We start from the raw sequence: 10,402 nt of genomic DNA on the forward strand, positions 1-10,402 counted from the left end.
AGGTGGTTTTCATTTCCTCTGATTGAGAGTCATATTAAGGTAGGTGTTTTCACACTGTTTGTTTGTGGGTGGTTGTCTCCTGTGTTAGTGTCTGTCTATGTTGCACCATACGGGACTGTTTCGGTTCGTTTGTTCATTTTGTTCGTTCGGTTTTTTATGTAGTCATTTCCCTGTTCGTGCGTTCTTCGTGTTACATGTAAGTTCTTACGTCCAGGTCTGTCTACATTCGTTTTGTTATTTTGTTAGTTAATTCAAGTATAGTTCGTTTTTTGTCTTCGTTGTTTTGTCGTGTCTAAATAAATATCATGTCGAAGTATCACGCTGCGTCTTGGTTCAATCCATGCTCCTCCTCTTCGGATGAAGAGGAAGAGGAGAACCGTTACAGAACCACCCACCTATCCAGAACCAAGCAGCGCAAGTTTGAGCAGCGGCCAAGAAATCAGGACTCATGGACTTGGGAGGAAGTATTGGAGGGAAAAGGACACTGGGCTCACATTGGGGAATATCGCCGCGCTCGTGAGGAGATGGAGGCAGCGAGAGCCCAAGAGCGGTGGTATGAGGAGGCAGCAAGGAGACGTGGCTGGAAGCCCGAGAAGAGACCCCAAAAATTTCTTGGGGGGGGGGCTAAGAGGTAGTGGGCCGAGGGCAGGTAGGAAACCTGCGCCCACTTCCCAGGCTAACCGTGGAGAGCGGGAGTACGGGCGAACACTGTGTTACGCAGTAGAGCGCACGGTGTCTCCTGTACGTGTTCATAGCCCGGTGCGGGTTATTCTACCTCCCCGCACTGGTAGGGCTAGATTGGGCATTGAGCCAGGTGTCATGAAGCCGGCTCAACGCGTCTGGTCTCCAGTGCGTCTCCTCGGGCCGGCATACATGGCACCAGCCTTACGCATGGTGTCCCCGGTTCGCCTACATAGCCCGGTGCGGGTTATTCCACCTCCCCGCACGGGTAGGGCGACGGGGAGCATTCAACCAGGTAAGGTTGGGCAGGCTCGGTGCTCAAGGGAACCAGTACGCCTGCACGGTCCGGTATTTCCGGCGCCACCTCCCCGCCCCAGTCCAGTTCCACCAGTGCCTACACCACGCACCAGGCTTCCAGTGTGTCTCCAGAGCCCTGTTCCTCCTCCACGCACTCGTCCTATGGTGCGTGTCTCCAGCCCGGTACCACCAATTCCGGCACCACGCACCAAGCCTCCTGTGCGTCTCCAGAGTCCTGTGCATCCTGTTGCTGCTCCCCGCATTAGCCCTGAGATGCGTGTCCCCAGCCCGGTACCACCAGTTCCGGCACCACGCACTAGGCCTAATGTGCGTCCCCAGGGTCCAGTATGCCCTGTTCCTTCTCCCCGCACTAGCCTGAAGGTGCGTGTCCTTAGCCCGGTGCCTCCAGTTCCGGCACCACGCACCAGGCCTACAGTGCGCCTATTCCGGCCAGAGCCATCCGTCTGCCCAGTGCCATCTGAGCCATCCGTCTCCCCAGCGCCATCTGAGCCATCCGTCTCCCCAGCGCCGTCTGAGCCATCCGTCTCCCCAGCGCCGTCTGAGCCATCCGTCTCCCCAGCGCCGTCTGAGCCATCCGTCTGTCCCGAGCCATTAGAGCCGCCCGTCTGTCCCGAGCCGTCAGAGCCGTTAGTCAGTCAGGAGCCGCTAGAGCCATTCGTCAGTCAGGATCTGCCAGAGCCGCCAACCAGACAGGATCTGCCAGAGCCGCCAACCAGACAGGATCTGCCAGAGCCGCCAACCAGACAGGATCTGCCAGAGCCGCCAACCAGACAGGATCTGCCAGAGCCGCCAACCAGACAGGATCTGCCAGAGCCGTCAGCGAGCCATGAGCGTCCAGAGCCGTCAGCCAGTCATGAGCTGCCCCTCAGCCCAGAGCTGCCATTGATCCAGAACTGTCCCTCAGTCCAGAGCTGTCTCTCTGTCCGGAGCTGCCCTTCAGTCCGGAGTTGCCCCTCTATCCTGAGCTACCTCTCTATCCTGACCTACCTCTCTGTCCTGAGCTATCTCTCTGTCCTGAGCTACCTTATCCCGGTGCTGCCCCTTGTCTCGATGTTACCCCAAAAATTAAGTGGGTGGAATAGGAGGGTGGTCAGTCGTAGGGGGAAACGTAAGCTGGGATTGACTATGGTGGGGTGGGGACCTCGCCCAGAGCCTGAGCCACCACCGTGGTCAGATGCCCACCCAGACCCTCCCCTAAACTTTGTGCTGGTGCGCCCGGAGTTCGCACCTTAAGGGGGGGGTTATGTCACGTTCCTGACCTGTTTTCTGTTAGTTTTTGTATGTGTTAGTTGGTCAGGACGTGAGTTTGGGTGGGCAGTCTATGTTTTCTGTTTCTATGTTGGTGTAAAGGGTGACCTAATATGGCTCTCAATTAGAGGCAGGTGGTTTTCATTTCCTCTGATTGAGAGTCATATTAAGGTAGGTGTTTTCACACTGTTTGTTTGTGGGTGGTTGTCTCCTGTGTTAGTGTCTGTCTATGTTGCACCATACGGGACTGTTTCGGTTCGTTTGTTCATTTTGTTCGTTCGGTTTTTTATGTAGTCATTTCCCTGTTCGTGCGTTCTTCGTGTTACATGTAAGTTCTTACGTCCAGGTCTGTCTACATTCGTTTTGTTATTTTGTTAGTTAATTCAAGTATAGTTCGTTTTTTGTCTTCGTTGTTTTGTCGTGTCTAAATAAATATCATGTCGAAGTATCACGCTGCGTCTTGGTTCAATCCATGCTCCTCCTCTTCGGATGAAGAGGAAGAGGAGAACCGTTACAGTTTTGTTCTTTGTTTTCAAGTTTTCTAATTAAAATGGATAATCATCACGCTGCATTTTGGTCCGCCGATCCTTCTTACTACTCCTCCTCAGATGAGGAGGACGACGAACGTGACAGCTACTCTGAAAATAGTTTACCAAGCTACCAATTACTTCACACTGGAAGAAGTTAAGCTACATTAAAGTTACCCTTAAGACAAATATTGTTTACTTAACTAAAGTTACTTTGATAAACGAGTTCACTACATCAAAACTACTTTGTGAAAAATTACCATATGTAAATCTGAAATGTCATTGACTATAAAATTGCAACAGAACAGAACACTTTATGTTAACAGAATGTGTAACGCTACCATCATGCTCTCCAAAGCTAAAGAAGGTGGTAGTAATGGAGAGGACAGTGTTTTGCTATCGCAAGTGTGTGATCTTTTAAATCAACAAAAATATGTCTACAAGCAATTGTTACAGCAACAGGAAAATAGCTTCAAGAGCTTTGTCCAAATATTGGTGGACTCAGCTAACAAAAGAATGGACGATCTGACCAGAGAGGTCCAAGACCTTAAGAACAGTTTGCAGTTCTCCCAGGGAGAGGTGGATTCTCTGAAAGAGACTTGCAGCAAGTTGACAACAAACTCTAAGTCTATGCGAGATGACATCAACACTGTCTGTGAATCATTATTACAAATGACTGGGAAAACAGACTAGAAGGACAATCCAGGAGGAATAACATTGTTGTAGATGGCATACCAGAGTCTCCACATCTGACCTGGATATAGTCTGAGGAGAAAGTGAGCAATTCTTTTTTTACTGAAAAGCTGCAGATGGATCATAGGAAGATTGCGGTGGAGCGCGCCCATAGGTCTGGAAAACCTGTAACCAGCTCAGGTGACAGACCCAGGCCGATAGTGGTCAAGTTCCTAAGGTTCAAGGACAAGATGGCTGTTCTGGAGAGAGACAAAAACTTGAGAGGAATCATCTTCCTCAACGAGGGACTTCTCTGAAGCTGTGTGCCAGAGGTAGAAAGAACTTATCCCAGCTATGAAAGCTGCCAGAGAGCGTGGGGACATTGCTTATATTGCCTACTACAAGCTCATTGTCCACCCTCCCTCCCAAAAGCCTGGGAGGAGTGAGAGAGCCAAGCTTCTGGGTCAGTAGCTTCGGCCCAACATCACACACACACACAGCAACTGACACAAGTGCCTGATTGACTGACACTATTAGCTAAACAATGTTTTAATTGAATTTTTTCTTCTCCACATATCTATCTCCAATAAGCTACCAAGGAAAAGGCTAAGAACAGCCCATATTATTATACAGTGCCTTCAGAAAGTATTCACACCCATTGACTTTTTCCACATTTTGTTGTGAAATTATGTTTTTCTATTTTTTTTATTTTTTTTTACAAATTAATTAAAAATGAAAATCTGAAATGTCTTGAGTCAATAAATATTCAGACCCTTTGTTATGGCAACCCTAAATAAGTTCAGGAGTAAAAATTTGCTTAAGAAGTCACGTAATAAGTTGCATGGACTCACTCTGTGTGTGATAATAATGTTTAACATGATTTTTGGATGACTACCTCATCTCTGTACCCCACACAAACAATTGTCTGTTAGGTCCCTCAGTCTAGCAGTGAATTTCAAACACAGATTCAACCACAAAACCAGGGAGGTTTTCCAATGCTTCTCAAAGAAGGGCACCTATTGGTATATGGGTAAAAAAAAAAAAAAAAGACATTAAATATCCTTTTGAGCATGGTGAAGTTATTAATTAGACTTTGGATGGTGTATCAATACACCCAGTCACTACAAAAATACAGGCGTCCTTCCTCACTCAGTAGCTGGAGAGGAAGGAAACCGCTCAGGGATTTCACCATGAGGCCAATGGTGACTTTAAAACAGTTACAGAGTTTAATGGCAGTGATAAGAGAAAATTGAGGATGTATCAACCACATTGTAGTTACTCCAAAATACTAACCTAATTGACAGAGTGAAAAGAAGGAAGCCTGTACCGAATAAAAATATTCCTAAACATGCATCCTGTTTGCAACAAGGCATTAAAGTAATACTGCAAAAAACATTGGCAAAGCATTAACTTTTTCCCTGAATACAAAGTGTTATGTTTGGAGCAAATCCAATATAACACATTACTGAGTACCACATATTTCTCTATTTTATTTTCAATAAATTTGCTACATTTTCTAAAAACATGTTTTCACTTTGTCATTATGGAGTAGTGTGTGTAAAAGAAATCTCTTGAATCCATTTTAAATTCAGGCTCTAACACAGCCAAACATGGAATAAGTCAAGGGGTATTAATACTTTCTGAAGGCACTGTATGTAGCCTTAGAAATAAGGTTAATGAAATGAATAACTTGCTAACATCGGATAACATTCATATACTGGCCATCTCTGAAACTCACTTACAGTACATGATTTATTTGATGAAACAGCAGTAGCAATAAAAGGATGTAACATCTAAAGAAAGACAGGAATGCCTATAGGGGAGGTGTTGCTGTATATTTTCAGAACCATATTCCTGTCAAACTTAGAGAGTTTTGTCAAAGTGTTGTGGTTGCAAGTTCCCCTATCTCATCTAAACCCTTTTCTTGTGGGGTGCTACTTTTCGCCACAAAGTGCCAACAATCAGTATTTGGATCATATGTGTGCAATGCTCGATATTGTGTGTGATATTAACAGAGAGATCTTTTTTCTCTCAAAAGGAAGCTTCTACCTGTGACTAATGCCTGTAATACGACCCAGGTTATCACTCAACCAACTACAGTGCATACAAATAGTGTTGGATCTGTTACATCAACTTGTATTGATCATCTCTTCACTAATACTGCAGAGCGTCGTTCCAGAGCAATATCAGTTCCCATTGGCTGTAGTGACCATAACATTGACCACATTTATGTGCGCACAGTATTCCGGATAGTAGCTCATATCTCGCTTAAGGTCTTTATAGGTATAAGCCATTTACATGCACCTCTGATATCCCTCTAATGAGTATCCCTGTATCCATGAATAAAAATAATATTCCTCATCTAAGTTCATATGGGTTAAATGGAATTGTAACTGAAATATGGACACTGACTGTAGGCCTACAACCTCTCACATGTAGCATAATATAATATTAACTCCTGCAGAATTATGCATTTCTTGCAGTGAAATTATACAACAAATTCAAATTTTGTCTTGGGAACAGGAGTGGAGAAATATGATTTCTTTCTTTCAGGATCTCTTGAGAAAATGCAAATGCCCATGTAATGTGTTATCTTTCACACTGTTATGCAAGCACACCGTATTTCAACCACATAAAATATGCACCCAAGACGAACTGAAATCTTATCAGAAACGTGTTTTGTCGTTTTCTCAGCTTTTAATTTCCTTAAAACTGGTCAAACCTTTTGCACAGGACCAATCTTTCTATCGTTTTGGAGTTATTGCGTTTTGTCCCCGGTCCCTTAACAAAACAGACAACTTTACTGGTATTAACTACATTACTAATGCATTCATTCTATCGATGTAGACATTATTCTGGTGAGCACTACTTTATTGAATCTTCTGGGGCAGCAAGTTATGACAGAAGAGAAGCTGCATGTATCAAACTATAGTTGATAAACAAATGGCCTACCAAATGTCGGAAATTATAATATGGCCAGTGGCGATTTTAGCATGTAAATCTATTGGTGGGGCAAAAACAAAAAAAAGTGGTATGTATGCCAGCAAAGCCACTACACAACACAACACTAAACAATACATTAATTGCACTATACGACTGCTACACCTTGCTATCAGCGGAGTCTTGTCTGGCAGTGAAACAGTTCATTCAGCCTCATTTACTGTCTTTAAAAAAAACATAGCTGATATGGCTTTTATCTATAATTTCTCTTCATTATTTATCTTCATATGACAAAGATTGAAAAGGATTTGCCAGTAGATTGGTGACTTGATTCATGATGACTGCTAGATAAGATTTTGAATGTATGATGTTGACATGATCAGTCCAATCAAAGCTACTGTAGATATAACGTGATTTGACGTCATTTTATCTGTGGCCACTGACCTTGAGCCTTCCTGGATGGACACTTCTAATGTAACTCTATGGCAGCCCTCAAGGAGCTAGAATTTTAGAGCTCTGCCCTTAGCCTTGGCAGTGACGTCGTGTCCCCATGACTGACAGAACACTGAGCCAATCACGGCGCAACACTCCGTATTTTCTGCTGGCTTGCCCCACCACAACAGAAAGCACTGAGCTAGGCTGAAACACCTGCATTTTGGGGCTTCCTTATTAAGAAAAACAAAAAAGAGACCTTGTTTGTATGCGGCTTTATTAACTCAATGATATCTATATATTTTTTTAATTGTTTGCAAACTGACACGTATTAATGTAACGGATGTGAAATGGCTAGCTAGTTAGCATACTGTTACATTAATGCCAAAATAACATACAAAACAGGCAAGCCTTTCTTTTTACTTATTTTTTGCAAACAATGTGGGGCTCAAAACTGCCTTGAATTACAGGTCGTCCCTGAATATGGCCTACCAAATGTCGGAAATTATAAGCAGAAACTTACAGTAACTTAATTATAGTAGGCTAAATTATTAGGGTGGATCCAATTGCACAGGTAGCCTACTTTTTGAAGTGATTTGTTTAACAATCAGATGAAAACATAATGCATCACACAACACATATGATATGCAAAACTGAACCTGCCCAAACTGCAAAAACAACAATAAACGGGATCAAATTTAACATGCCACAGTATCCCGTTTTAGATCAGCATATCCCAGGTATCTAGCCCGGGTTTCTTATAACCGGGAAACAAGCTTTTTCAGGTTATTGTTAACGGTATATGATGTTTAAAAACAAAATACTTGAGTATCCCAAATAATAACGGGATATTGGTGTGAATGTAAAAGTGGTCCCTGTGACAATAATAAGGAAACCCAAAGTGACAAAGGTTGGGCCTAAAGTAATTTATAAGAGATCATACAAAAATAAATATCAGCAATCTTTTGTTGAAATATGTATGTTGGTCTGATGTGTATGAGGAAGTGAATCCAAATGCAGTATCTGTAAAGTTATTCATGTATGCCAATTGTTGACAACTAACTGTGAGAACTGTTAGAGCCCCCTGGATTGATGATTAATTGAACAATTATATGGTTAAAGGAAATTGTGCAAAATAGGTGGCAAACAAGTCAGGCTGCTCAACTGATTGGTTGACACTGTAAATTGAAAAAGTTTGTGACTAAACTTAACAAAAAGAAGAAGAAATTATAATACCTAACCAATATAAATTACATAAAGCACAATGGAAAAAGACATTGGAGTACCTTAAATGATATCGTGGGCAGAAAACCCAATTCATCTCCATCGTTCATTGAAGTTGATCGGTAATTTATAACAAAACCTTTCGATATTGCCAATCATTTCAATGACTACTTCACTAGTAAAATGGTCAAACCTAGAAGTGAAATGACAACACTGAACAGTGAACCAATCCTATTTATGTATTAAAGATCTAATAATAAAAGAGAAGGATTGCTGTTTTGAATTTGGTCAAGTTAGTGTGGGAGAGGTGGAAAAACTGTTGTTTTCCATCAATAATGATCAGCCACCAGGTACCGACAACCTTGATGGGAAAATATTGAAAACGGTAGCAGACTGTATTGCCACGCCTATTTGCTATATATTTAACCAAAGCCTAAAGGACTGTGTGTGTCCACCGGTGTGGAAGGAAGCTAAAGTAATTTCACTGACTACAAATAGTAAAGCACCCTTTGCTGGCTCTAACAGCTGCTCAATCAGTTTGATGCCTGTTCTTAGTAGACTGGAGAGAAATGTGTTTGACCAAATACAATGCTATTCTTCAGAGAACAACTTAACTACTGACATTCAGCATGCATACAGAGAAGACACTCAATTTGTACTGACTCAGATGACTGATGATTGGTTAAAAGAAATGGATAATAAGATGATAGCTGGAGCAGTATTGTTAGATTTCAGTGCAGCCTTTGATGTTATGGATCATAAATTGTTATTGAAAAAACTCTTGCTATGGCTTTACATCACCTGCCATCACATGGTTGGAGAGTTATTTATCCAATAGAACCCAGAGAGTATTCTTCAATGGAAGCTTCTCTAACATCAGATATGTACAGTGCAGTGTCCCTCAGTGAAGTTGCCTTGGGCCGTTACTCTTCTCTATTTTTACAAATGATTTGCCACTGGTCTTACACAAAGCTAGAATTACTATGTATGCGGATGATTCCACATTACATGTCAGCACCCAAAGCCAATAAGCTCACTGAAATTCTAAATAAGGAGTTACAGTCAGTATCAGAATGGGTGATTAATAATAAACTGGTCTTAAAAACATCTAAAACTAAAAGCCTTGTATTTGGTTTAAAACCTTCTGTAAGACGTAAACCTCAACTGGAGTTGTGCATAAAGGGTGTGAACATTGAGCAAGTTGAGGAAGCTAGATCCTAGTTATAACATTGGATGGTCAATTATCATGGTCAAGTCATATTGACAAAGTTGTTGTGAAGGTGGGGAGGGGTATATCTGTTATAAAAAGATGTTCTATGTTTTTGACACAAAGATCAACTGCACTAGTTGTTCAGGCACTGGTCTTGTCCCATCTTGATTACTGTCCGGTAATATGGTCAAATGCAACAAAGAAAGACCTAGCAAAGCTGCAGCTGGCTCAAAACAGAGAAGCACGCCTTGCTCTTAACTACACATACAGAACTAACATCAACAACATGCATGCCAGTCTTCCCTGGTTGAAGGCTGATGAGAGATGAACTGCTTCTCTTCTAGTTTTTATGAAAAATATTACTGTGATAAAAATTCCTGATTGTCTGCATAATCAAATTACATACAGCTCAGACACCTACACATACCCCACAAGACATTCCACCAGGGGTCTCTTCTCAGTCCCAAGTCCAAAACAAATTTACGGCAACACACAGTATTATACAGAGCCGTGATTGCATTGAAATCCCTTCCATCTCTTATTACTAAAGTAAAAAGCTAAATTCTAAAACAACATCTAATGGCACGATAGGGACTGTGAAATGACACTCACACACAAACACACGCACACATAAACACAATCTAACACACACACAATCTACACACACGTTATTCTTTAATTGTATTGATTGTATTTCATTGTATTTTAAATGTGTGTGGCTGTTCTTGTCTGTCAGTTTATCAGTGTTTTGTTACTTGTCGTGTTTTATGTTTTTGTGTGGACCCCAGGAAGAATAGCTGCTGCTTCTGCAAGAGCTAATGGGATCCAAAAAAAAAAACTGTTTCAAGTGAGAATTATGAATGTCTGATGCTGAAAAAGAAAGGAAATTATTGCCCACTTCACCCATGTTATATTTTTGCAAAAAAGTATTGTGTACTTACAGTAGTTAGCTACACCGCTACATCTCAAAAAAGTCATTCAATACTGAAAACACTACCTAGATTCAAATTTAGTTCAACTGCCACCAAGCTACTGCAAAATGAGGTTCACTACCCTGTCACACTTTATTTGGATAGTCTGGATAGTCCATCTGTAGATGAGAAACTGCTTGCTAAGGTTATGGTTAGGTTTAGAATAAGAGTTAGGGTAA

Source organism: Salvelinus namaycush, chromosome 41 (genome assembly GCF_016432855.1).
Source record: "Salvelinus namaycush isolate Seneca chromosome 41, SaNama_1.0, whole genome shotgun sequence".
In the NCBI taxonomy this organism is placed as follows: Eukaryota; Metazoa; Chordata; class Actinopteri; order Salmoniformes; family Salmonidae; genus Salvelinus; species Salvelinus namaycush.